Below are 26,981 nucleotides of genomic sequence, written 5' to 3'. Positions count from 1 at the left end.
CTCAGTGGGAAGCCTGCTTCTCCTCTGCCTGCAGCTCTCTCTCTCTGTCAGATAAGTAAATAAAATCTTTTTTTAAAAAAGAAAAGAGGGGCACCTGGGTGGCTCAGTCAGTTAGGCATCTGCCTTTGGCTCTGATCATGATCCCAGGGTCCTGGGATGGAGCCTAGCATGGGGCTTCCTGTTTGGCAGGGGGTCTGCTTTTCTCTCTCTCTCTCTCTCAACCTCTCTCTCTCTCAGGTCCTCCCCACTGCTCATTCTCTCTCTTTTTCTCTCCCAAATAAATAAAATCTTAAAAAAAAAAAAAAAAAAGTGAAAATGGACTCATCTGTTACCTGTGTCTCAAGCAGCTTCCTCCTCCGCACCTGGGTGCGGAGAGAATTTCATCCAAGCACATGGCCCCTTGGACTCACTGAGTGAATTCTCCAGTACGTCCGTGGAGAGATACCAGTCGTGCTGAGGCCTGAGCGGCAGTTCTGCAGCTGCTCAGGTGTGATCACCTGCAGTTAGATGTGGGACCCCTGAGCCGGCAGTGACTTGTCACAGAGTGAACGCCTCAGGAGCAGGAGAGCTATCCTGGAGACTTCCTCGGGCGCTTAGGTCTCCTGAAAACGAGGACAGCAGATACATATTGGAAAGGACAATATTGTGCCGAAAGGACAAAAAGTGCCGACTTGAGCCGCGCTGTGCGCACCAAAGCCCTTCTCCCTCGACGCAGACAGGTGGGTGTAAAACTGATACCCCCCTCCCCCGAGCCTCGCGGGGAGGGTTTAGTGCATTGCTAGGAATATCTGTGAGTCACTGCCCGGCATGTACAGTGGAAATGACGATTTTTATTTTATTTTTTTAAAACATTTTTTAAAAATATTTATTTATTTACTTGACAGAGATCATAAGCAGGCAGAGAAGCAGGCAGAGAGAGGAAGGAAGCAGGCTCCCTGCTGAGCAGAGAGCCCAATGCAGGGCTTGATCCCAGGACCCCAGGATCATGACCTGAGCCGAAGGCAGAGGCTTTAACCCACTGAGCCAGGTGCCCCAAAATGATGGTTTTTAAAAGACAAAGCCAAATGCTTCTCTTTGTGTCAGAACCTTACTTCCATGCCATCGAACCCTACGCCAAGAAAGAACTTTGTGCTGTTATTTTCCTGATACTATCCGCAATTGCAAAGTCACGGCTGAGGAAGATATTCCAGAGAATCCCCCGAAGTATCTGTGTCCAGGTATTGATAAAGACCATGCCTTTGGGAAATACTACTGCAGGCCAAAGGAAGCCCCAGAACTAATGGAACTCGTTGGTCCTAAAGGAACTGGGTGCCTCACTACTGAGTTGATTTGTGTGTGTGAAGTTCCCCACTCTCGCCTTCGGACCACAGACAATGCTCTCCCCGTGTCTCCCGAGGAGCTGGTCCTGTCGAGTCGGACAGTATGATGACTGCAGCCCAGAGCATGAATTCGTCTTACCTTCTCTGGCCACATTTTCCCTTCCCCTCTGTGATTCCCTCCTGCTACGCTTTTCCTTCACAGCCTGTGTTTCCAGGGAAATGAAGACGAACAAATTTGCTGCGACCTATTGATAGCAAGTGGATTCTTCCCTAATTCAGAAACATCTGTTACTCTGAAGGGCTTCATGCATCTTACGAAAGGTGAGATTGAAAGGCCCTCTCCGTAGAGTGGGTTTTACAAATGACAAATACCCAGATACACTGCAAACGTCAGGGCTAGAATGAGAATCCTTTGTGACGGGTGAGAAGGTGAGCAGCATGTAAAATGCTGTGTACAAAGTCAGTTCCTACTTGTTACAGGCTGTCAGAGAGATAACACGGTTATTCAGGGAACTTCCCGATGTAGGATTGGCAGATTTCTGTTCTGGAGAATTCTTAATTTGTTCTCTCTGCTTTCGATATGGCTGGAGGTTTTCCATCAGGTTAGCTATGGAATTGTTCAGAGCCAAGTCAGACAGAGTTGTTTCAGCCGTTTACCAAAGGTAGCCATCCTGTGTCTGGGCCGGAGATAAAAGTTGTGTTCTCTATTTTATTACGTTTTCCATGCTGGCCGTTTAAAGCTAAAAGCAAATTCTCTCTCTTGGGAGACTCAGCTTTTCTGTTTGTTATGGCTTTATGATACTGGCTGATATCAGTAGAAGGAAATACATTTTCCAGACTTGAGTAGTTTTTTTTCTCTTTCAGCCTTAATATCCAAAGCGGAGTATGTTCTGCCTGCTTCACAGTCACTAGTAAATGAAATTATCTTCACGTTCCTGTCAAGGGAGGCAGGCTGTTAACAACCAATCTCTCAAGACAAAAATCCTGTTACTCTTTAAAAAGTTGAAGTTAATCGTAGATCTAGGCCAACTTAGACATTTAATTCACGTTTCTTAAATGGGTTAATATGTCTTTATTATTAGAAGCTGGTATTTAGTCTTAGTCATAAAATTTTTAAATTGAGGAGAAAGAATAGTGACTGACAAGTAATTAACTAGAGATCAAATGAGAACCAAACAATTTGAAAAATCCTGTGTAACGGCACTGAGAATTGCATGTTTTTCACTGATAAATGTGTGTGTCTGACAAACACATTTGCAAATGTTCCATTAAAAAAAAAAAAAAAAGTGCCGACTTGGTTTCAGGAAACCGTGTCACCTACTCTAACTTAGAAAACATGAAAATCACTTTGAAACACTTGCCGGGAATGAATATGAACAAGTCCGGGCCTTACCGGGCGACCACTGCGGAGCCGATTAGACAGGCCCCTTCCCTGTCACCGATAGCACATGGGACCATGTCTCAGGGATACGACAGACACGCGGTGCTCCCCACTACCACTGATGGAATTCTTCCTGTCACTGACTCCTGGCTTAGGGAACCGCGCGAGGGGGAGCTCTGGTGTAGAAGAGAAATGCCATCCTCCAGCGCGGAAGGAAGCTTTGTGTTGGGAGCCCCGTGGCCTCAGACGTGGGCTTTGCAGCTGTCAGAGCATGTGGCCCAGGGACACCACGCACAGGGCTCCCACGGGGACTGGGCCCGACAACAATGCTGCAGGCCCCGTGAGGAAGTCTCAGCTTTGTGCCCACCTGACTTGACCACCTCGCCAACATTTACTCTCTCTCTTTTTAACCAAGAGAAAGCAGGCCGCGGGCTGAGGTCACTCAGCAACCAACAGCATCTGGCTAGTAGAACCGTGTTTGGCAAAGGATGATGGTTTTCCGTGGACAGTTTCCTGTTTTGAATCTTTTAAAGTTTAAATAGTGAGTCTACCAGGTAAGGGGAGAAGGCACAAAATCCTAATAGGAGGTGGGGTAGGGCTAGCTGTAACGTACTCACACTGGTTCAATTGATGGGACAGACGCACCACAGGAGTAACGTAGGAGGTCGGGTGCGGGCCGTAGAGGACTTCCCTGCACTGTCTCTGCAACTTTTTCATGAATCTAAAATTAGGCTAAATGTTACAGTTTATATAAATATATTTTTTAAAGATTTTATTTATTTGTCAGAGTGAGAGAAAAGCACAAGCAGGGGGAGTGGCAGGGAGAGGGAGAATCAGACTCCCCGCTGAGCAGGGAGCCAGAGAGAGAGTGAGTGAGGGAGAGAGGGGGCAGAGAGAGAGAGACGCAGGGCTGGATCCTAGGACCCCAGGATGATGACCTGAGCCGAAGGCAGACCCTTAACTGAGCCACCCAGGCATCCCAGTATTTATTTGTTTGCTTGTTTATTATTGATATTTTTTATATTTTTATTATGAACCCAGAGAAAAATTGACCCATGCTATTTTTTTTTTTTTTGACATGTAGGTCCGGAGAGGAATGGAGAAAGTAGACGGACTGTAGCAGCAGCGTTAACACTCGGATCCAGGGCAGGGGCGAGGGGCCTCCTGATGCTCTTCACTCTGCTTGCTGCAGGTCGGAAACTGGTCACAGTGAAGTCGGGGTAGGAAGGAAATCAGTGCACAGGAAAAGTCTTAAGTCCACGGGAGCCCCCGAGGCATGAATATGGCCAGAGTTGTCAAAGCGATGCCTGAGCTGTGGGCCTTTGGGGGACACTAGGGAAAGAGGCGGCCTGGCAGGGAGATCCCTGCCCCAGGACTACCCACTGCCTCAGGACCCTCGCTACAGCCTCCCTGGGCATACACTTCCAGATGGCACGGCATACCCAGTTCTTTCCACCCATGCTCTCCCCACAGCACCCTCATGCTGCAAGCCGAGAAGGTGCTGTCGCCCCGAAAGCCAGGCTGGGTATTTTGGGGACAAAGATGAATAAGGAGGAAATGTTCTCGCAGGAGACAGATGTGTAAACAGAGACCCACAGGGCCAAGTGCTCCCTGCAGCCCAGGGAGTGAGTGCTGGGTGGGACAGTGCCTTTGAGAATGAAGGGGATGCCCCAAGGAAGTGTGTCACCAGGGACGGATGAGTAAGCAGGTTACAGGATCTTTCCAGAGAACCTTCCTTCTCAGGCCCGCAGGGTAAGGCCAGAAACGGAAGCCTTTGTGCCCTGCAGAGCCTTGGTTTCTACCTCTCTCCTGCTCTGTTGAGTAAACAGCCTGAGTGCTTGTCGTGTGCCAAGCCCCCGAGCTGGGAACTCGATCCCCACCCTCCTCCCTCTCACCTGGCTGATACTTTAACCCTCAACCTGCTGGTGCCCACAAGAGGCCCATTCTCTCAGAGCCTTCTCTGAGCCCCTACTTGGCACTGGGCCCCCCTTGATGCCATGCCCACTGCCTCACCAGGGCAGAGCTGGGTAAGCACGCAGACCCTGGAGTCCGGTCCTCTGTTCCTAGCTGTATGACCTCAGGCAAGTCCCTTCACCTTTCCAGGCTTCCATTTCCTTGTCTGTAAAATGGGAATAACTATAGTGCCTCAATGGCATGTTCTGAAGATTGGGTGAAATAATGCCTGCCGCCTTAACGCGAGGTCTGGGGACCAGCAACTGGAGCTTGTTAGTAGAGTCCCACATCCCACCCCAGACCTCCCAAACCAGATCCCACATTTTACCAGGATCCCAAAGTGAGTCGCATGCATGTTCAACTCGAGAAGCACAAGACCGTGTTTGGCTCCTACTGAATATCCGTTATCATCACCATCATCCTCTGTCATCCCATGAGATGAGCTGTTTTCGTGTTCTTCTCCTCCGCCTAGTCCGTCCTGCCCAGGACAGCTGTGTTGCCACTGCACCCTTAGTGCCCGGAGCAGAGGAGGTGGTGGGTAATTAAGGGCTGAATTCCCTCATGTGTCCAGTTCTCCTGGAGAAGCCAGACTGGGGACCAGGTGACCTCTCTCCTGGCTTTTTGGACTCCTTGCTGCCATTAATGCCCCAACAGGACCGCAGGGACAAAGTCTAGAGTGGCGAAAGGACCTCCCACTCGGGCAGTGGGGATGTGAGCTTAACAGAAAGGACAAACCCCCAAACTCAACCTACTTGGTAAAATCCATGATTTGCCTGATAGTGACATCAAAACTCCCCTCCTCTGTCAGCGCTGTCTACCTTCAGCGCTCCTGAGAATGTCACGTTGCTGGATTCTTCCTGGAGATAAATGCCCAGATCCCTCATTCTCAGGTCTCTCCTCCACACTCAGAGCCTCCTCTTCACCCAGAGCCTCACCCCAGGCACCTCTGCTCCACTGTGACAAGCTCCCAGTCCATCAGATAGAAGAAGGCTCTGTTTTGCTGGGGAAACGTTTAGAGTGACAGTTCCTGCTCTGGTGTCTGCCAGTGCCATAAACCTTGGTTCAACAGAGGAATGAATCCGCCCTGAAGATTGGAGCTTTATCAGCTGGGGGGATTAGCAAAAGCCGAGGCCTGACCTGCGAACAAATCCCAGCCACCCTCCGCACTCCCTTTGGGACCCTCCAGAGTCAAATATTTTCAGAACCAACTCCAGTTAAGTAAACAGCTCTCTGCACGTGAGTGCCCACAGGGTTTCTCTGAGGACCTGACATTCTCCACTTGGTGACTGTCATTTCCTTACAAACATAACACTGAAAGCGATCTTTGCATTCCCAGAATGACTTCCCCAGCTGAGGAATTCTGCGAGTCTCCTGGAGTTCAGGGCTGGTGCTGTATTTTGTGCTTTTATGACAACACTGCCTAAATGCATCCTGTACAATTTTGACAAGACCCCTTTGCCCCCCTCCCCTAGCATGCGTGTCTCTCTTTGCCGCAGACTTCTAGTAAAAGCTTCAAATATGCACTGCCTAAATTGAACCCTGATGCTAGGAACACTAATGGGGCGCCCTCTTCAAAGCCATTCTCTGCAACCCAACAGTTTACATGTTGCTGGAAACAATGGACTTAAGTGCACAATTTATTTGGGTTGGCTGGTTTCATGCTGGTTGGAATCTGCTTTGGGGGAAAAACAAACCCTGCATGTGTTTAGATTTATAATTTATACCGAAAGCACAAATACCTTGTAATAGGGCTAGAATGAGACACAGTTACGAGCAAGAGGCATGCACATGTTGGCTGTGCTCTCACGGACGTACTACCAGAGACTACAGACTGCTTTTTGGTTAAGCCAACACTCCCTTTTCCTCCCCTAACACCCCCCCCCCAAAAAAAAAGCCCATCTGTGGCAGAAGCTTCAGACTGCCTGACCTGTGGGCCAGGGTCCTGACCTGGCGCTTTCTCAGCTGTTCTGCACACCTGCTCCATCCCTGCAACAGCCTCACCCTTGGCCTCATGATTCCCAGGTCAGGGAGGAGGAAACTGAGGCATAGGAAGGTGAAGTCATTTCCCCAAGCTCCCACAGCAAGGTGTAGAGCCAGGATCCACACTCGAGCTGTCTTGCTACAGAACCAGTGCTTTCTCAACTCCTAGGTCCTTCCGTAGTAAAGTCTACAGAACCACCAGCCAGAAGGCTCCATTAACCCAATTTTTTATTGCTATTGAGTTGGAAGAGAAACAAGGCAAATGGCAAGACAATAATAAAATGATATGAGGGCTTAACCAGAGGAGAAATGAGGTCCCGCTCCCCAAATTAATCCACACAATCTGGAAAGAACACATCATCTCTATATTCTGCACCTCCATCTTTAGGGCCAGAGAAGGAGATGCCAAGTCCCAAGGGGAGACCCAGCGTCCCAGAGGATCTCCATCAATAAGAGCCAGTGCTGCCTTTTGGATTCCAGAACCAGGAAGAAGAGTGTGCTCCAGGGAGATCGCTGTGGCGGGCATGACAATAAGAGCCCCTGGTGAGTGTCTTTCTGGGGTCCCCTGCCCTTTGCAGTGTGCTGATTGGCTCCTTCTGACCACCTTTGTGCCTTTGTCTCCGCCTTGAATCTGGGTGGCACTGTGACTTGCTTTCACACCATGAGGTAGAAGCGGTGGTCTGCTAGCTTTGGAAGCAGGCCTTAACCCCGGACTTTCTGCCTTTCCTTTCACTTGCTTGGAATTTCAAGACAAATAGTGGAGAGACCTGGGCTAGCCCCTTAGAAGACCAGATGTCTGTGTGGATGGGAACCACGGCAACTCGGCTGACAGCAGAACCCTGCTGGGTGTGTGGGGGAGGCCACCTTGGACCCTCCAGCCCCAGTCGAGTTGTGGGATGACTGGAGCCCCAGGAGTGAGCCCAAGAAGGTCAGCAGCAATACTGCCCAGACTGCCACCCCACAGAATGGTGAGAAACAAGCCATCACTGCTTTAAGATTCTAAGTTTTGGGGTCGTTTGCTATACAGCAGCTAGAGCGGAAATCATCACTGTTCACACAGCGAAAAGGAAGGTTCTCTGCTGAAACCACAACTGTAAGGAGTATTCCCATATGACCATGTCTCCAGCATGAGAGTTTCTGGAGGATTTGTGGAAGCACGTGTCGAAATGTGTCCTTAGCCCATCTGTGAGGACACTGGTAGCCCAAAGGTAATTTCACTTCTGTTCACCTACTAAATATTTGACCATTGTTTTCCATATGGAAAAGGAACCATCGTCAGCACCGGAGACGCAGATGAATTTGGCACAGCACTCTAAGAACTCCCAGGACAAGAGAGGAAGTGGGCAAAAACGCTGTTAGGAATTCATTCAGGAAATGTCCAGTACCAGGCACCGCCACGTTCAAGGCTGGGAATACAAGGATGGGAAGGTCACAAATGCAGACCTCATGGGATCTGTGTCTTGTGGGGGACAGGGACTTAAATCAAAGGAAGACAGGGGTGCCTGGGTAGCTCAGACAGTTAAGCGTCCCACTCTTGGTTTCGGCTCAGGTCCTGATCTCACAGGTCTAGAGATGGAGCCCCTCGTCGGGCTCTGTACAATTTGACAAGACCCCTTTGCCCCCCTCCCCAAGCATGCATGCCTCTCTTTGCTGCAGACTTCTAGTAAAAGCTTCAAATACGCACTGCCTAAATTGAACCCTGATGCTAGGAACAGAGCAGAGAGTCTGCTTGGATATCCTCTCCCTCTGCCCCTTCCCCCGCTCATGCACTTTCTCTCTCAAATAAATCTTTTTTAAAAATTTTAAAAAGAAGACATGTGAACATATGACCACAAATGGTGTCCAGTGATGTGAAGAAGTAGCACTGGGTGCCCGAAAGGAGACTTCACCTGGTGAGAGGAGGTCTGGAAGGTTCTGGAAGGTTTGCTGGGTTAGTTAGGTCAGCCTGGAGCCCAACTTTGTTTTACATACAAACACAGAGTATTTTCCTCATGGTTGTTATATATACTGAACTTTCCTGGAATGCTGTGACCGTGCGAATCAAGAGAAGGCTGAACTTTGGGAGTTCACGTTGGTTGCTCTTCTAGAGGAACAGCTCCGGCAGCGGTTGCACCCAGCATGCTTGAGGCGCGTGGGCGGCCCGCACCCAGCACCTAGACCCACCTGCACCTGCGGCCGTCGTGTTTCCACCTGGAAGCTCAAGCCCCTGGAGGCTGCACTGGGACTCCCAGCAGTAACACACACAGGATCTTTTTTTAAGATTTGAATTATTTGACAGGGAAAGACACAGCGAGAGAAGGAACACAAGCAGGGGGAGTGGGAGAGGGAGAAGCAGGCTTCCCGCTGAGCAGGGAGTCCAATGTGGGGTTTGAGCCCAGCACCCAGGAGTCATGACCTGAGCCAAAGACAGATGCTCAACAACTGAGCCACCCAGGTGCCCCCACAAGATTTTATCGTAAGTTACTTTTGACTCGCCTTTATCTTACAGTCTGAGAATTCTGTAGACATAGGTTACCTTATTTAGGAATTTTATTTCAGGGTTGACGAAGAGGACTTAGGTCTGATCAGGTTAGAGCCACAGGCATCAGGGTGTCTGGGGGGGTCAGGCGGTTAAGTGTCTGCCTTCAGCTCAGGTCATGATCCCAGGATCCCGCAATCAAATCCACATAGGGCTCCCTGCTCAGCAGGGAGTCTGCTTCTCCCACTGCCCCCTCCCCTCACTTGTGCGAGCTTTCTCTCCCCCAAATAAACTTTTAAAAATCTTAAAAAAAAAAAAAAAAAGTGGGGGGTGCCTGTGTGGCTCAGTGGGTTAGTCTCTGCCTTCAGCTCAGGTCATGATCCTAGGGTCCTGGGATCGAGCCCCGCATCTGGCTCTCTGCTCAGTAGGGAGCCTGCTTCCTCCTCTCTCTCTCTGCCTGCCTCTCTGCCTGCCTGTGACTCTGTCAAATAAGTAAATAAAATCTTAAAAAAAAAAAAAAAGTCACATGCTCTACCGACTAAGCCAGCCAGATTCCCCCTAAACTGTATACTTTCAAAGGGTGAATTTTATGGCCTCTTAGTTACATTTCAGGCCAAACACAAAGACAAAGCTGAAGGGCTAGACGGGGCCATGCCATGCAGGGTGCTTGTGGCCTAGGCGGTGGAGTCTTATCGTGAGCGTCAGACTCGGGGGAGCCGCGGAAGGTTTGGGGCATGCATGTGGCAGCCTAGGTTTGCGTGTGAGAAAAATCTCTGTGACGGGCGGGCTGGAGATGGGGACAGGGGATGACTTCAGACGGCGGGGACGAGCGAGAGCGTGTGGGCCGGCAGCCGGCTTCGGGCTGGAGCGAGCTGCTGGTGGACAGTGGCACCCAGAGCAGTGTGTGGGAGCCGCTGGCACAGGCCGGCTGGGAGAGATGGCGTCTGATGGTGGCTTCCAGGAGGATGTTCTGGAAGAGAAGGCATCTGAGCAGAACTTTGTGGCGTTGGTATAGGGCATCCAGAGAGTCAAAGGGTACACTAGAAAAGAAGGAAGCAAATGAACAGAAGTTGACATGGTTCCACTTGGCCAAGCGGGAAGGGAAACAAAAATTATGGGAATGTATTCGGGTTGTCTAGAAAGACAACCAATAGGGGATCTAAAGATACATGTAGGAGGAGATTTAGTTTGGGAACTGACACACGAGATTATGGAGACCCAGAAGTCCCACAGTCTGCCCTCTGTAAGCCGGAGAACCCGGAAGACTGGTGGTGTAATTCAGCCCAAGTCTGGGGACGGCGGGAAATGGACATGCCGGCTCCAGCAAGAACACATCTGCCCTAACTTTGCCTTTGCTGTTCCGTTCAGGCCTTCCACAGACCGGGGGTGCCCACCTGTGCTGGTGAGGGCGACCTTCTTCCCTCCGTCCGACTCAGATGCTCATCTCTTCCAGAAACATCCTCACAGACACACTCAGAAGTAAGGTTTTACCAGCTCTCTGGGCATCCCTTATCCCGCCAGGCCGACACAGAAATCTGTTCTCACGAGTCCGCTTCCTGTCAGCCTGACGGCGATATGCATCTCCTTAAACGGAGCTTGATTTCCTAATAGAGACAATGACTTAAGTCCTAATTCTGCTGAACCTGGTACCACCATCCAGGGCATGACCGAAAGCGCAGGAATACTGACCAGCAGAGTGTGTCCCCACACATCCCCCCAACTTCCCCGGGGCGGTTTAGCCCCTCTTCCCAGAAGACTGTGGTTCAAACAGCACTTTATCCCTCCGGTCCCACCGCGCTACAAAGCGGCCGGCAGATTTTTCATCTCAGATCTATTTGGGAGGGAAAAGAAGTTGCCCAAGGTGGGTTCAGGCCAACTTGTAGCATGTGGACTTTATTTTATAGTCAATAAAGTCATTCTTTCTCTTCTTGAGCCATAAAACTCCCATCGACTTTACATGTCTGTTTTGTATTACACATTCCAGTCCCTCAAATCTCTTGATAACAAGTTCCCTTAAGGGAGAAATTGTGCTTGTTGTTGGGAAAATGTGATCCACCGCTCCACCAGGGACACTCGAGAACCCCAGACACCGAGATGCAGGGAGGTGGGGTGTTCAAGTGTCAGAAAAACCATACCCCAGGAGCGCTCCATTGGGGGCTGAGGACAGCCGCCCAGTAGTAAACAGGGGATGTGTATTCTTTCTGCCACTTAAACTCCCTAGCTTTGCTCTCAGCAGTAAATACCAAAAACAAATACATATTTGTTGAAGTTCGTTTCATTCCATTTGGATTCCCATTGTTGAGACCTAATTGTTTCTTGCGTGTCACGCATTTTTTTTAAAGGTACTTGAATCTTTACCTTATGGTTTAACAGCCATGGAAAAAGTCTTGAAATATTTTCAAAGGGAAAAAGGTGGGGCAGGAGGGAGGTGACAGAGATAAAAGATACAGTTATCAAACTTAAGAGCCAGTGCAAACCAACCAAGATGAAGGCAAATGAGACTTCTGAAGGGGAGGAAAGTGAACTGGGAAAAACGCCAAGCACATGCCACCAGCTTGCTTTCCATCTGGCGTTTATGCAGTCTGGGACACCCAGAGGGAGCCTGTCTGTGGGGCAGGAGTGACCCTAGGACTTCTGGGCAGGACAGTGGACAAAAGGGCGGCAGCCTTAAAGACAGCAAAATTGACTTCCAAAGTTGGTCTACATGTTTCCAGAAAGTTCAATGTTTCCCCAGTTGCCTCAGGACAAAACAACCACTGGTGCTTTCTAGAAAGGCAGGTTTGGGGCCCCTGGGTGGCTCAGGCAGCAGAGCATGCGATCCTCGATCAAGGGGTTGTGAGTTGGAGCCCCACGTTGGGTGCAGAGATTACTGAAAAACGGTCTTTAGGAGCGGCCTGGGTGGCTGAGTTGGTTAAAGCATCTGCCTTGGGCTCAGGTCATGATCTCAGGGTCCTTGCTCCGCAGGGAGTCGTCTCCGCCCTCTCCCTCTGCCCTTCCCCCTGCTCATGCGCTCGCTCGCTCTCCCTCTCTCGATCTCTTTCTCTCAAATCAATAAAATCTTTTGTAAAAATTAAAATAAAAAAATAAAATCATAAAAAAGGCAGGTTTAAGGGCCTCACCTGAAACCCAGTGAAACAGAATGTCAAGGAGAGAGAGTTCATTGAGTGTTCATGGTCAAGTTGCTTAACTCCCACAGGCCTCCATTTCTTCACCGTGCAACAGTGCTAGAAGAGCGGCCAGCCGCGGGCTTGCGCGAGGCTTTCATAAGGCTCGCAGGTGAGGACCCCAGCAGCGTGCCGGCACCTGACTCACACTCGGTAGCCCTTACCTGCGTACCTCCTGTTTCCTGTTTTCTGTTCCAGGTAAGTCACAAAGCTCCCAAATCGCTTTGTCTAACCTCAGTCTCGAGGTGGCCGCTGGTCAGAACCTCTGCAGAGCCCACCTGCATCTCGGTCCAACCCTAAGTAATTCACCGCATATGTCGTGTTGGGGGCCCTGGCCTGTGCTCGCATGCTGGCTCACCCTTCACCAGAGTGAGCAGAGGTGGACTCGCCTTGGGTTCCGTCTAAGATGGTCACTGCCTCTTAGAACCGGAGCCGGCCCTTTAGCAACATGGGGGTCCAACATGCGTGGGTCCGCTTACACGTGGATTTTTTTTTTTGGTAAGTGTAGCACAGTACTACAAATGTATTTCTCTTCTTTATGATTTTCTTAATACCAATTTCTTTTCTGTAGCTTACTTCACTGTAAGAATACAACACGCGGTACATATAACAGGCAAAAATCTGCTGTTGTTGCTTTAATCTGCTGTTTATGTTATCGGCAGGGCTTCCGGTCAACGGGAAGTTATTACTAGCTCAGTTTTTGAAAGTCAAAGCTATCGTGGATTTTTGACTGGGCGGGGCCGATGCTCCCAACCCACGCTTTGTTCAGGGGTCAACCGTCCGTAGATTCTGATTGATCACCCTCATTTACTCGTGGGCACTGCTCCGGGCCAGAACTGTTCTAGTTTCTGGAAATCAAGTGGGAAAAACAAGGTCCATGCTTACGTGGAGCTCCTGGTGTCACAGGGGATGCAAATCATAAAGAAAGCAAGTAGGTCTGTCCAGAACGTCATCCTTTCTTACTAGAAGCGGAGCTGGAGCGGTTCGGGAGTGCCAGAGGGAACCGCAGAGGCCGTGAGTGCAGGGCAGGGCGGCGGGAGATAAGGTTAGGGAAAGCAGGCAAGATAGAGCCTATCGGAGGCTGTTGAGAGGGGTTTGCTTTGACTGCAGGCGAGATAAGAAGCTTTCAGAGGGCTTCAACCAGAGGAGGGACCTGATGGCTCACTCAGGTTTTACTGGGTCCCTTCTGGCTTGGAGTCGGGGCTAGACTGGAGAGGGGCAGGAGCAGCCCAGAAGCCAGGGAGGAGGCCGCTGCAAGAGACCGCACAAAAGATGGCGGCAACTTGGTCCGGGGTAGAAGACGTGGCAGTGGTGAGAAGGAGTTGGATTCTGGAGCTATTTGGGAGGTCAAGCCAAGAGGGTTGGATGTGGGTGTGAGAGAAGCAGAGGAGTCCAGGAGGAGTCACCCAGAAGCGACAACCGCATGGGTGGAAAGAGCTGGACGAGACTGCGGGTGGGGAGATCAGGGGTTCAGTCTGGACTGCGTTCAGTTTGAGATGTCTGGTAGATAGGAATAATGAAGGGGCCGAGCAGGCAGGTTAATGTGCGTCTGGGTTCAGAGGAGAGATTGGGGCGGGAGATAGCAGGGAAGGCCACCAGTGCAGGTGGTGTTTGATGCCATGACACTGAAGACTGTAACCTGCAGAAGGAGTCGTAGAAGACGTCCGGGACCCAGGCCCGGGGTCCAGTCACAGAAATGGGGGCCAGTCACAGCCTCCCTCAGCAGATGTGGAATCAGAACCTTCTACCGCGGGGCCCTGAGCACCACACTTCACCTCTGCCGACCTCCTTCCCCAGCCACGGCACAAGGGGAGGGAAGGATCCAGGGAGAAGAGGATGGGAGAGCGCTGCAAACCACAAAGGGCAGAAAACTTTAGTCATCATTTAGTTCTTCTTAGGGAGCCAAGTGCAGAAATCCAGGTTCATCCTGGGTCGGACCATATCACGGATGCTCATTCATTCAACAAACATCTCCTGAGCGTCTCCTATGTGCCAGGCACTGGTAACTGACCAGGAAAGTAGACACAGTCCCCGGCTTCAGGGAGCCTCTTTTTTTTTTTTTTTTTCAAGATTTTATTTATTTATTTGACAGACAACAGCTCACAAGTAGGCAGAGAGAGGAAGGGAAGCAGGCTCCCCACTGAGCAGAGAGCCCAATGTGGGACTCGATCGAAGGACCCTGGGATCATGACCTGAGCCGAAGGCAGAGGCTTTAACCCACTGAGTCACCCAGGCGCCCCAGGAAGCCTCTTTCTTAGCAAAGAGGCCACTGTCCTAACTGCAACCTTTTATAGTCTTACTTCTCTTGGATTTCTAACATTTGGTGCTTCTTAAAGTGTATTTTCTCCATTTTTGTGTCTGTTCCTAAGAGGTGAGCAGAGATCACTCCAGATCTCTATTTGTAGGCACTGCTCCACGGACGCAGCGCAGGCATGTAGAGGATTGTTGCTGTGTTTTCCTATGTGACGTTGGTTTTTCAGTGACATAGGACACTCGTGAGCTGGGCACAGGACCACAGCAGTGTTCTGCGGTGGTGGAAATGAAGCAAGATAGTGTGAGAGTGAAGACTGGTTAATATCGTAGAGCCTCACCATGCTGGTGCTCCAGCGTCACCAAGACCCAGTGGGAAGGTGGGCCACATGCACACTTGTCGCTTCTGAGCTCACTGGGCAAGCGGAGGCTCCCACGCCGACTGGTTTTTTTTAAGGGAAACTCAAACACAGTTACTCATCTTTTTAAAATAGAAATTGAGACAGAAGCCATTGGCATTTTAGACATTTCATGGGATACTGTTAATACACCGCTAGCTGGGTTGAGGGCCACTGTTTGGGAAACAGTTAAGACACATCGGGTCAGATCTCAGTGTTACCGCTCCCAGCTGTGTGACTAGAAGCAAGTCACTGTACTCCGCAGGCTCTCGGTTTCTCCATCCATCAACGAGAACACTAACGGTTCCTGTCAGTCATCCCCTGAGAAGTATATGACATCAGACCCGTGAAGGCCTTGGCTTTCCACAGTCCCCTCTCCCTAAAGGGCCGCCATTACAGTGAGAAGGGAAGGCAGAGGGTTGGACTAGGCGCTGGCGAGCCCTGGTGTCCTGTGAAGGAAGGGGAGGGGTGTCACCCAGGCAGCCAGAGCAGCAGATCAGGTCACCCAGCCCCAGTGCTCAGACTGGACCTCCCCAGACCTGTCCGGACGTGGTACTTTGTGCTGGCTGGCTGGCAGGGAGGTCTGCCCTGGGGGTGCTGCTGCCCGGGCATAGGGAAGGACCAGGGTGCTCGTCCGGGATGAGGCAGCTGCGCAGACATGGGGAGTGAGGGGGTCCAGGGTTCACAGTAGAGTCACGGTCCTGGATGGCCAGAGAGGCGGTGATGCCGTGGACGGAAATGGAGTGTGCTGACGATAGAGAAGTGAAGACAGATGATGATATTTAGAAGATGAAGAATTCAGAGAGAAATTAGTGCAAAGGGAGTGTCTGAGGAATTTTGGGATGCGGCCATTTCTTGTCCTTAAATCACCTCTTCAGAGCAGCTCACCAGTGTTATAAGTGCAAATGACTCTGACCTCAATTAAATCTCAACTCTGGGAACAAATTAGCACCGGGGAACGCCTTGCAGATGCTCCTCAGTGTGGAGAACCGGGCTTCCAGCTCAGACTGCCCTCTGTTGGACGCCTCAGCCCCACATCCCAGAAGGAAAACAAACATCCCGAGAGCCTCCCAACCCTTCCCATACAATTACTGTTTTACTTTCAGGATAGCTTTGTGAAGGGCTCCTGTTTCCAAGGTGGGGACACTGAGGCACAGAGAGGCTGAGCACCACGTCCCAAATCCCAGGCGGGGCGGAGCTAAGCTCGGAGGCCGAGCTCCATGCTTCACTCAGTAGACTCAGCTGTCCCTGGACGTGGGAAGAACGATTTGTTCCAAAGGGACCAGATGTTTCCCCCTCAAAAGGACTGCCAAGGCACCCAAGTCAGAGTCCCTTTCTTAGGTAACTTAAGACATGATCTTAAGGGCCGAGGTTGAAATGTGACCAGAATATGCTTATTCAAAGCCTTTGCTCCTGGGTCTGGGCAGGGCACCAGACCAGCCAAGGTAAAGGACCATAGCGCTATTAGAGGTTGATAGAAACACAAGGACCTCCCTGGGCAGAGAATCAGGAGGCCGTGTTCTTGGTTGTGTTTGGAACTCACATGTGACTTCCATCAGGTTCTTCCCCCCTGTCCCGTCTGCTGATCAGCAAAAGGAGGTGTTCAGTTCAACAGCACATTTTCCAACTTCCGACTCTGCTGATGACTGGCACTGTCCCTCAAGAAGACAGCTTTGGCCGTCCCTACACATTTAAATGTGCACACCCAATAATTTCTTGGATTATGACTAGAGAAATACCCACAGAAGTGCACAAGACAAATGCCCAGGATGTTCAGTGAAACACTGAGTGCTGATGACTTGAATGTCCACCATCATAAGACTGTCTAGAGAAGTTACAGCATACCTATCCCTTGGAAAGCAACGTAGCCTGGAGAAAAGAATGAAGAAGGAATGTAAGTAGTGAAGTGGAAGTATCACCATGATATTTTTTTTTCCTTAGAGAGTGCACACGTGGTGGAGGGGAGTGGGCAGAAGGAGAGGGAGAGAGAAAACCTTAAGCAGGCTCTGTGCCCAGCACAGAGCCTGAGGCAGGGCTTGGATCTTATGACCCTGAGATCATGACCTGAGCCAAAATCAAGAGTCAGATGCTTAACCCACTGAGCCATCCATGCGCTCCCATCATGACATATTCTTGAGTGAAACAAGCAAAATTTGCCCAATAAAAAAATCTGTATGGTATGTACACATGGCTGTATTTATAACGAAAGATCTAGAAGGAAGAGTGAGGGGGAAACTTTTCCCCTACAGAATGCTTTGCTTTTATAACAAAAATTACTTTAAAATATTTAATGTGTAGAATACTATAAGGTAAGTCTATATGCATCTCACCTAAGCAGTTTTGAGTTCTTGAACTTCCAGAAGAACCGACGATTTGAGACTCGCAGTGTTCCTCAGAGTCCGTGTGTCTAGTGCTTTTGCACCAGCTACACACACTAGCCCGCGGGGCGGACTATTTGGCAAGTGGGAAATGGAGGCCCCAGACTGGTTTCTCAAGGCTATTTCTACCATACACAGGATTGCCTCCTCTCTGTTCCTATCCTTTGGGATCTCATCCCTGTGGGGACACTTAGTGCACTGTACCGTTGTCGTGGGCTCCAGCACTGTGCTGTGCAAAATGGAGCCTGCCGAACCCTAACTACAGAATCAGGGCTTGCATTTGATAGGTCTTTGGGATTTTTTAATCTCTTTCTTTACTGGCAATTCATTTTTTATTATATTTTACAAAAGTATTCATCTGCAATGAGTGTTAAATTCCTTAAAAACTGGCCCTTCAGGGGTGCCTGGGTGGCTCAGTTGTTAAGCATCTGCCTTCCACTCAGATCGTGATCCCAGGGTCCTGGGATCGAGCCTCGCGTCGGGCTCCCTGCTGGGTGGGAAGCCTGCTTCTCCCTCTCCCACTCCCCCTGCTTGTGTTCCCTCTCTCACACTCTCTGACAAATAAATAAATAAAATCTTTAAAAAATATATATATATATAAGAAAATTGAGGCAAGGGCTGCACACAAATAAAAAGCAGCACTCACAGCTCACGGTTACAAAGTCAGACGAAGTTAGCAGACTCAGATAAACATTCTTACCAGTCTGAACAAGGAACAGGAAGCACAGGCCCCATGCACAAAGCTCTTAATTTGAAGAGCTGCTGTTTAAGAGGAAGCATTCGGACCACTGACTTCAGGGTGAAGAAAATGAGGAGTGGGCAGGGTCCCACCCTGGGTCAGGTTCAACCGTGAGGGAAACAACTTCAGCCTAAAAAGTTTTTGCCTCAGGACACGGGCAGAAACTCCCCAGCCCTGAAGGTGGCTGGGCCTACCTTGCTCTGTTTTCAAATTTTCCACAGGCACTTTCCAGAGACAAACAGGTCTTCCTTAAACTTAGACCTGGAAGGAGAAAGATGGCTGCTCTTTCCCCTTTCAGGCTCTCCTGTAAGGTCACGCCATAGAAAGCAGGGTCAGAATGGACCTGAGTCCTAAGCCCTTCCCCTGTCTGTGAATCATTAAACGGGCCATTTACCCTCCGTCCCCACGTCTGCAAATGGGATGATAGCAGGACCCACGTTCACGTGAGGGCAAAACAGGAGAATGTGTATAGCTCACTTAGCTCAGGCCTGATGCTGCGTGAGCCTTCCACACACGCTAGCTCAGGGCTCTTCCTAATCACAGACCAAAGTGCAAGCCCAAAGGAGTCGTGGGCAGTGACAGGTACCATTAATTCAACACAGGGCATGTGCCAGAGACAGCGTCAGGTGACACATTTATCATCTGGTGGGATTCTCCATACAACCTCTGAGTAGCTCCTCAGTAGCGCCTTTTAGGGACAGGACTCAGAGAGATGAGGTGCCCTGTCCCAGCTGGGCCGGCTCAGAGGCATGGGGCATGGGAACTGAGCCAGGCTCCCCTGCCGCACTCCCCATCATCACCCACCTCTCATCCTCCTGGTTTCCTGGGTCTTGCCGTCTTTTCTGTTTCCCAAGAGAAAGCACAAGATTGCGGGCATCTGGGCATCGGCTTTGACTGGCTTTGTTGTGGTTCTCAAGCTTTCTTCATTGGCTTGATTTTACAAAAATTTGGCATTCCCTTAAATTAAAAAAAATATATATGTTCGGTTCTTAACGTCCCCTGGGGGTGGGGAAGGTTTCTAAATCTAAAGGATTTCGTTCTCTTCTCCTTAATGCTGAATTTAATAAGGCTAAGTCACTGGATCTTTGCTAACAAGTTGGGTTGTTTGTTGCTTTATTTTCATTTTGGAAACTCCTCTCCATAGTGAACCACCCTCCCTCTGCTGAAAAAAATCCCATGAGGAATTCTGATCAGATGCCGGAGCTGTGGAGCAGATCCCCTGGAGGCTATCATGTTTCTAGAAGGCTCCTAGAAGGCAACAAGTCTTGCAACCTGACTCTTAACTGACTTCTTACCTGTTGGATTGTCTCAGGGCAAGGGGAAAAGGACACAGGCATGCTTTCTGCTTCCAAACAAAATTATGTATTTCATAATGGAAGAAATCTTTTCATACCAACAATTGAAATTCACTGGACCCACAGAGGGTCAAGCCAACAGAGGGCAAGAGACCTGGAACCCAGCTGCCTGGGTTTGGGCACCAGCTCTACCCCTTATCTGTGGGGCCCCGGGCAAGTTGCTTGACGTGTCTGTGCTCCAGTTTCCTCCGGTAAAATGCGGGTGATAATAGTACGGGAATCCATGTATTTTTGTGAAGATAAAACTGGGTTTGTCAGACTGAAGGATTGTCCTGGGACGCTCAGGGATACAACTGGGAAAGTCCCAGGCAAACCCACCCTAAGATGAAAGGGGGAGTACACTGTAGTGCTTTAGGCACATTTCACTGCTCCATACGTAGTCTTAGCTGCCATTATTCATGGTAACCCCCGGCAGCCATCTTCCTTGCCATTGGTTGCCATGGTCCTCGTTTACTTATCGTCCACTCTATAGGGGACTTCCGTGTGTCTCTTAACCCACAACACCATTGATCTGGCACCACCAAAGTCCCCCAGGAAATGTTTCTTGCTCTTTATAGAACAAGCTTCCAGAGAATCAACTATATGCCAGGCAAACAGCTTCCCAACAAATTGTGTAGTCTTTCTCCCTCAACCCTCAGACAGCATCTAACTTGAAGGTTAAAATAGAATGCCATGTGATGACAGACTGATGTACTCACATCCAAGGAACAGCCATGATGGCCAGCAACCCCAAGACGCTAAGGGGAGAGGCCTAGAACCTTCTCCCTCACAACCTCCAGGAGGACCCAACCCTGGCAACACCTTGATTTTGGACTTCTGGCCTCCAGAACCGTAAGAGGACAGATTTCTGTCCGTTCAAGCCCTCTGGTTGGTGGCACCTTGTTACAGCAGCCTGAAGAATCAAGGACAGCCTGCTTATGACCCAAGTCTAGACCTTCCCAGTCTTGTGTCCTGACAAATCCAAGGGCCTCTTCACTGGTCTCCCTGCCTTTTATCTGTCTCTCCTCATGTCTGTCTGAAAACACCAGCTTCTGGCTCCCAGGTCAGAGACACCCCGTGACGCCCAGCGCCTCCATCAGCACTTCCCAAATTTACCGGAGGGTAAGAATCCCACAGATGATACTTCAAATTACAGGTTCCCTGGCCCCATTCCAGACCTCTGGAAATGGGCTTGTGGAAAGGGAGCCTTGGAATCTGCATTTTTTTTTTTTTAAGATTTTTTAGGAATCTACATTTTTAATGAGCATCCAGAATGACTGCTAACCTCAGGGACATTTGGGGCACTCTGGCCCATGAGATGAAATCCAGAAGAGACCGAGGATCTTGGTTCTGTGACTTCCATACCATGACACCAACCTCCTATTCAAATGTCACTTCCTGAGGGTTCCAGGGCCTCAGAATTCATCCCACTGTGCTGCCTGCCTCGCAGTCCTTCAAGCTTGCTCAACCTCTACCCAAGGACGCTGGCGTCCTTGAGAACCACTCCCGCCTCGCCATTTCTCCCCCCCAGAGAACTGCTCTTCCTTTCCTCCCTCTTCTAAATCTAGAATCCAGAATCTGAATGATGTCACAGAGCTTAAAGTTATCTCTGATTACTCAGAGACAGCCTTTCGATGAACTCAGAATAAAATCCGAACCCCACACCCCCGCCTGCAAAGACCCAGCATGACCGGGCCCCGCCCACCTCTCACCCGCAGCCTCTTCTGGAACCATTCTCCTTCAGTCTCGAAGTTCCAGGCACGGGCTTTCCTGTAATTCCTCAAACACACCACATTTCTCCTGCCTGGATCCTTGCCACATGCTCTTCTCTCTCCCCACCCCCAACACCTTACAATATTTCAATATCATGTCCTCAGAGCTTTTCCTACAACCCATCCTAATTAGAACGCGCACGGGCGCACACACGCACACACATTCTCTCTCTCTCTCTCTCCACTTACACTCAATCACCACTCTGTTTGATCAATTGCCGACATTTAAAAATCAGGAAGTGTCACATAAAAAGGTCCAGCCTCATAAGGAATCAGAAGACCTGCCATGACAAAGCCATGTTCTCAGCCACACAGGTGGGAGGTGAGCCCTGGCCTGGCCACCCCCCAGCCTCTCCACTCCCTTCAGTTACCTGCCTGGGCCCAAACAACTGTGTTTGTGACACTTCCTTGACCCCCTCCCAAAATGAATTCCCTTATCACATGTCTGCCTCATGGAAACAGATGGTCTTGGTCCCCAGAGCAGCCCCAGCGTCTCGCCTGTGCCAGGCACAGGGCTGGACCTCACCGAACAAGAACTGAGTGAGTGAATGATGGATAGATGGATGTCCTGCCTTCCCGTGTCCCATAAGCCATACCATTCATTTTGCCTTTTAATTACACCCTTCCCCACAGCACTCATTAATTTGCTGCCCCCGGTGCCTCCCTCCTCTGTAGAGCTTATGAAAATACAAATCTGATCCTTTCATCGCCCAGTTGTAAACATTCGAGGAGTCTCCCAGCACCAACTGGGGAAAGCACAAACTGGTCAGGAGGGCATGTGAGGCCCATCTCATCATCCCTTCCCACCTCCAGAGAGGAGAGGGCCCCCCCACCGGGCACACCCACGCCCCACGCAATGGCTTAGGGAACACACCATGTTCTTCCCCGCCCCCACACCTCTGCTGCAAAGCTCCCTTTCCCTGGAATGCCTCCTCCCCCGTCCCACAGCCCGCCATGCCTCTAGCAAACTCCTACTCATTCTTCTGCCCGATCGCTAACCAGAGTCACTTCACTGTGAAACACTCCAGACCGCCCCCCCACCCCCAGGCTGACTTAGTCATTCTCTCTTTTCTGCTCCCACCCTCCTCCTTTCATACCCTGGCCTCAGCCCTGAGTAATGGCTCAAAATAGCAGCTGGTGTCTTCTGAGTGCTTGCCGTGTGCCAGGACAGAGTGAGCTTTATCGCCTTTAATCCTTGCACTCGTGCTGAGCCCCTGCCTGCAAGGAAGCCTTCCCCGCTCCGCCCCCTCCCCCAAACACACAGAGATGCAGGAGGATCACTTTCTCACCCCAGCCTCCCTGAGAGGTCACCCCTGCCACCTCCTGTTGGATTTTCTTTCTCCTTCCACACCTTGCTCTACCCTCCCTGGCCTCCCCATCTTCCCTGCCTGCTTTATTTTTCTCCACGTATCACTAACACACTACACATTTTGATTAATCTGTGTGTTCAGTCTCTAGCCTGTGGAATGTCAGCTCCGGGAGGGCAGGGATCTTGTTTACTACTGTAAGCTTACCTTCTAGAATAGCACCTGGCGCATAATAGACTATAAATACTTATTAATTCAAGGAGGATAGATGTTATCACTATGTTCGGTTGATTCCCAAGGTGAATGGTCTAGAGAGAGAGAGTAAGATGGGTTCCACAGGTGGTAGAGTCCAATGTGATCTCTGGAATGTCAACTCTAACAACCCCCCACCACCGTTAACTACAGCGGCCACCACTTCCTGAAGACATCTCTCCCTGGCTCTGACTTCTCAGCTGGACGTGGGTTCCTTGGAAGCAAGAACTCTATTGTATTCAGATTTTTGTTTCCTTGCATGATCCATGGTAGAAGCTCAAGAATATTTGCAGAACCGATCTATATGTGAACTGTGAAATGCTAGATGGTAGAAATCCTATCCTCACTTTTTATCCTTTATCTCCATGCTGAAAGCAGTGCTGTCGACATAGCTGAGGCTTTAAATACTTACTACATTAACGAATTCTGTTATGGCACTAGGTCATAAAAATAATCAGCAATCATGACAATAATGGGTAACCTTTACAAAGTCCTCACTCTGTGCTGGGCCCTTTCCTGAATGCTTTGCACACAAATGAAGATGATCAACTCTCTTCCTATCCTCATTTTATAGATGACGAAATGGAAGCTCAGAGAGGTTAAGAGCTTGCCCAAGGTCACACAGCTAGGAAATAGCAGAGGCAGGATTTGAATGTAGGCACCTGAGAGTCACATTCTTAACTACTCTGGGCTGCATCTCAGCTAAGAGATGTCCACTACAAGGCCACCCCGTGTGAAGACAAGAAGAATGGTTTATTATACATTTCTGTTTTATTTCAAGGGATTTCTTGAAATTCTGCCAAAGGCTTTGGTAGGCAGTACTACTTGCTAAATAATAACCACTAGCATGCATATTACACTTGATGGTTGGCAGAGCGGCTTCATGCACTGCTTTTCCGCTGACCCCTGCAACAATGTTATGAGGTGGCTGCTTCTGTCTCGTCTCATAGAAGAGGAATCTGATGCTCTGAGCGGTTAAACGAACAAGTTCAAGGTCACCCAACCAATGCGGAGCAGAGCAAGGGCTCAAGTTAACGTCTATCAGAAAAATATTAAGATCTGAGTGTTTTCTTTCTTTTTTTTTAAATAAGACTTTTTATGTATTTATTTGAGAGAGAGAGATCACGAGCAGGCAGAGGGGCAGGCAGAGAGAGAGAGAGAGAGGGAGAGGGAGGAGCAAGCAGGCTCCCCACTGAGCAGGGAGCCCGATGCAGGACTCGATCCCAGAACCCTGGGATCATGACCTGAGCCGAAGGCAGAGGCTTTAACCCACTGAACCAACCAGACATCCCGATCTGAGTGTTTTCAACCATAAGGTTCTTCCATGTCACTTATAAGTAAATAAAATAATCCACAGGAGAGCATTCGGCACGGCGCATGGAACCAGGTAGGACCCTGGGATAAATGGGAATTATCATCATCTTCATCAACACCTCCTAGGAACTGGAATATTTTAGCTGATGATGGCAGACCGTCTGTGAAGCCTGATGGGAAGATTACCCATTTCATTCTAGTTCATCCCTGGTAATGTTGAAATAATGATCAATCTCCATTATCCCTGGGGAACCATAGAATGTTAAGAGCTGGAAGGAGTTGCGGAGATGAGCTCATCCAGCGCCTGCATTCACAGACGGAGAAATTAAGTCCTAGAGAGGGAAGAGGTCAGAGGGCAAACTTCTCCAGGATAGGGCTCCGGCACTATGCCTGGCACATACGGCCTCCCATGAAGACAGGGCTTTTACCTAAAAGGACATCTAGCTTCCTAAAGGCTACAGGAGGTAATTGGTTCGTTTCCTGAGCTTCCAGCACTCCCGCCGCACCCCCACACAAAGTACCAAAGTGTTATAAGCTATTAACCAGAAAACCGGTCATGTGACTTAATTCCACCTCTGCTAAAGGGCTTAAAAGGCTTTGGTGAGTAGTCTGAGATTCATAAATCTACACTTCAACTCTTAAAAGAATTATTAACCAGCTCCATCAGAACTGGAACTTGAGCCGTCAAGGAGAAAAAGAGCTGGCAAGAGAAATGTCTTGAATAAAATCTCGCCACTAGTATATATGACTCCTTGGCACCTCTTTCTCCCTTTCTTAAAGACAGAAGTATTGAAAAGGGCGATGTGGCACCGGCGTAACCCCTCCTGGCTTCTTCAGAGGGCGCAGACAGGCTGGACGGACCTGCCCGCGTGTGGGTGTGATAATCAGTGGTAGCCCATTCCCAACTCACGATTCTCAGACCCTATAATTTATCGAGTCCGTGTCATACTCGCCTTACTTATCTCACTAACTCACTGGGTACTAATTCTCCCAGGCATGGGACTAGCTTTTCATTCCATGATCAGCTTTAGCTTGAGGATTTGGGGGTGGGGCGGGATGACGGAGAGAAAGGAGATTAGGGTTCAGTCTGGGAACTAAAGAAACAGAAATATAAACCCTCCTCTGTGCTGTTGCTCTGGGCTTCACGCTTCTCAAGTAAGGCTGAATTTCAGGCCCTGCCAACAAACGCACAGCCACAATAGCTCATGGAATGAAAAGGTTCCCCTCCTCCACAATACCTTTATCAAATTCAAACTATTTTCCACATTCCTTCCTTACACCGCTCAGGCACACCTGTGACGCAGGCCTCAGAGCAAATTCCACTCAGGAGATCCAGGAAGCTCTGGCCCGGTCCTCTCCTGTAGAAAGGAAAGTCCAAGAGGGATACCACACCCGGAGGAGGGGAGAGAGGACATGACAATGCCTCTAGGAATGCAGGGCCCACGCAGGTGTGTTGGCATCCGTGAACTTCCTTTTGAAAAGGGCCTGATAAATCAGTATGGATAATAGTAATAGAGCTCGGCCGCCCCACACTCGCTCGCGTTGAAGTGGGGCCTGGCTTCCAGGGCATGGCCCTGGCAGTTGGGGAGAAGGTGACAGCTGAGAATAAAGATTCCTAAAGGCTGTGACGTGTTCTCTACTCAACGGTTCATAAACCCAGGGGCGGGGCGGGGGTGTGTGTGTGTGCCTGGGTATCCCTGGGACCTTTTCAGGGGATTCTCAAAGTTAAAACTATTTTCACATTACTGACCTGTTACTTGTTCTTCTCACCGTCATTGTCTCACAGGTATCCAGTGGTGTTTTCCAGAAGGGACACGGCGTGCGATGATGTCACCCTGATGACTCATGGAATGTGTGTGCTTGTATGTTCTTTTGATGAAACATTCTGTTTTAGTTCTCAGACAATGAATATTAAAAGACATAACACACAAACTAAATACTCGGGGGCCCTTCATAATTTTTAAGGTCTTAAGGGGTCTTGAGTCCAAACCATGGAGCTACGGTATCACAACACCACACTTAATGTCCAGCACAGCCCAAATCAGGTGCTTTCGAACAGGGGGTGGAGGTCACAGCCTTATTATCATTCAGCTTAGGATGGAATCCTTTCCATCTGTACTTCCACCCAAAACCGCCAGAAAAAACTTAAATTCCCCCAGAAACACTTAGTGAATCGAACCCCCTTGGGGAAAGACGGGCTTCTCACCTTTGAGCCCGGGTGTGTGTGTGTGTGTGTGTGTGTGTGTGTGTGTGTAGAGTTAGCCTGGAGAAACCACAGGCACCCAGCGAAGTCATGTGTGAGTACCTGCTAGGAGGCAGGTACCACTCTACCGGCTCAGCAACAGTCAGTTTACACGGTCGCTGCCTCCTCAGTGCTTTCATTCTGGGGCAGAGGCAGATGAAAACATGAAACATGAAAAACAAACTTGTCACACAGGTGCTGGGAAGGATGTACAAGGGTCAGGAGGGATTTGAGGTAAGCAGATGAGGGAAGGCCCTGAGGACTCAGGTGGAGTGAAGTACCCTAACCAATTCCTCCTGGCCTTCTCAGATACCGCCCCCACCCCCCACCCCACCACCCCGCAAGTCCAGGTCCGCGCAGAGGAGGGGTCAAGGGGGCCCTTCCACGTGGATGGGGGGACTTGAGGGTCTCCTCTCCACTTTCCCGGCAACGACAATGCTAAACAGCGTCCCCGTAAGGAGAAATCTGACTCTGGGGCATTTAGAGCAAAGAGTTCAGTCTTTTATCAGACTTTATAGAGGACACCGCTCTATCACTACCCTCGGAGAAAACAACGTTATCCAGAGGCTGCCATTGGTGGAAACAGCAATCAGCCAAGAAATGGAGAGAGGAGGGAGAGGAGGAGGGAGAGGAAGACTTCAGTTTAAAAATAAAATAAATACAAAATAAGCAACGAAAAAAGAAAGCCCGGGCGGGCCCATCGAGAAGTCCTGAGGGGAGCCATCCCGGCCTCAGTTCAC

General features: G+C 49.8%; 3 long non-coding RNA genes across 3 annotated transcripts; 2 read left to right on the top strand and 1 right to left on the bottom strand.

The window, feature by feature from the left end:
- Window positions 1-1,038: 1,038 nt before the first annotated feature.
- Window positions 1,039-10,925, top strand: LOC122915974. The gene is made up of 5 exons (XR_006386115.1): window positions 1,039-1,640; window positions 3,116-3,254; window positions 3,785-3,892; window positions 7,022-7,176; window positions 10,460-10,925. It is a non-coding gene; the product is annotated as an uncharacterized LOC122915974 (long non-coding RNA).
- Window positions 9,624-21,298, bottom strand: LOC122915975. Its single transcript, XR_006386116.1, has 3 exons — window positions 21,067-21,298; window positions 18,825-18,977; window positions 9,624-10,131 (listed from the first exon to the last, which is right to left on the bottom strand). It is a non-coding gene; the product is annotated as an uncharacterized LOC122915975 (long non-coding RNA).
- Window positions 13,202-19,587, top strand: LOC122915976. The gene is made up of 3 exons (XR_006386117.1): window positions 13,202-13,566; window positions 16,463-16,797; window positions 19,165-19,587. It is a non-coding gene; the product is annotated as an uncharacterized LOC122915976 (long non-coding RNA).
- Window positions 21,299-26,981: the final 5,683 nt, after the last annotated feature.

The sequence above is a fragment of the Neovison vison genome, chromosome 8, assembly GCF_020171115.1.
Source record: "Neovison vison isolate M4711 chromosome 8, ASM_NN_V1, whole genome shotgun sequence".
Classification (NCBI taxonomy): domain Eukaryota; kingdom Metazoa; phylum Chordata; class Mammalia; order Carnivora; family Mustelidae; genus Neogale; species Neogale vison.
Note: the sequence above shows the minus strand (reverse complement) of the source record. Positions and strands in the feature narration are given on the sequence as shown.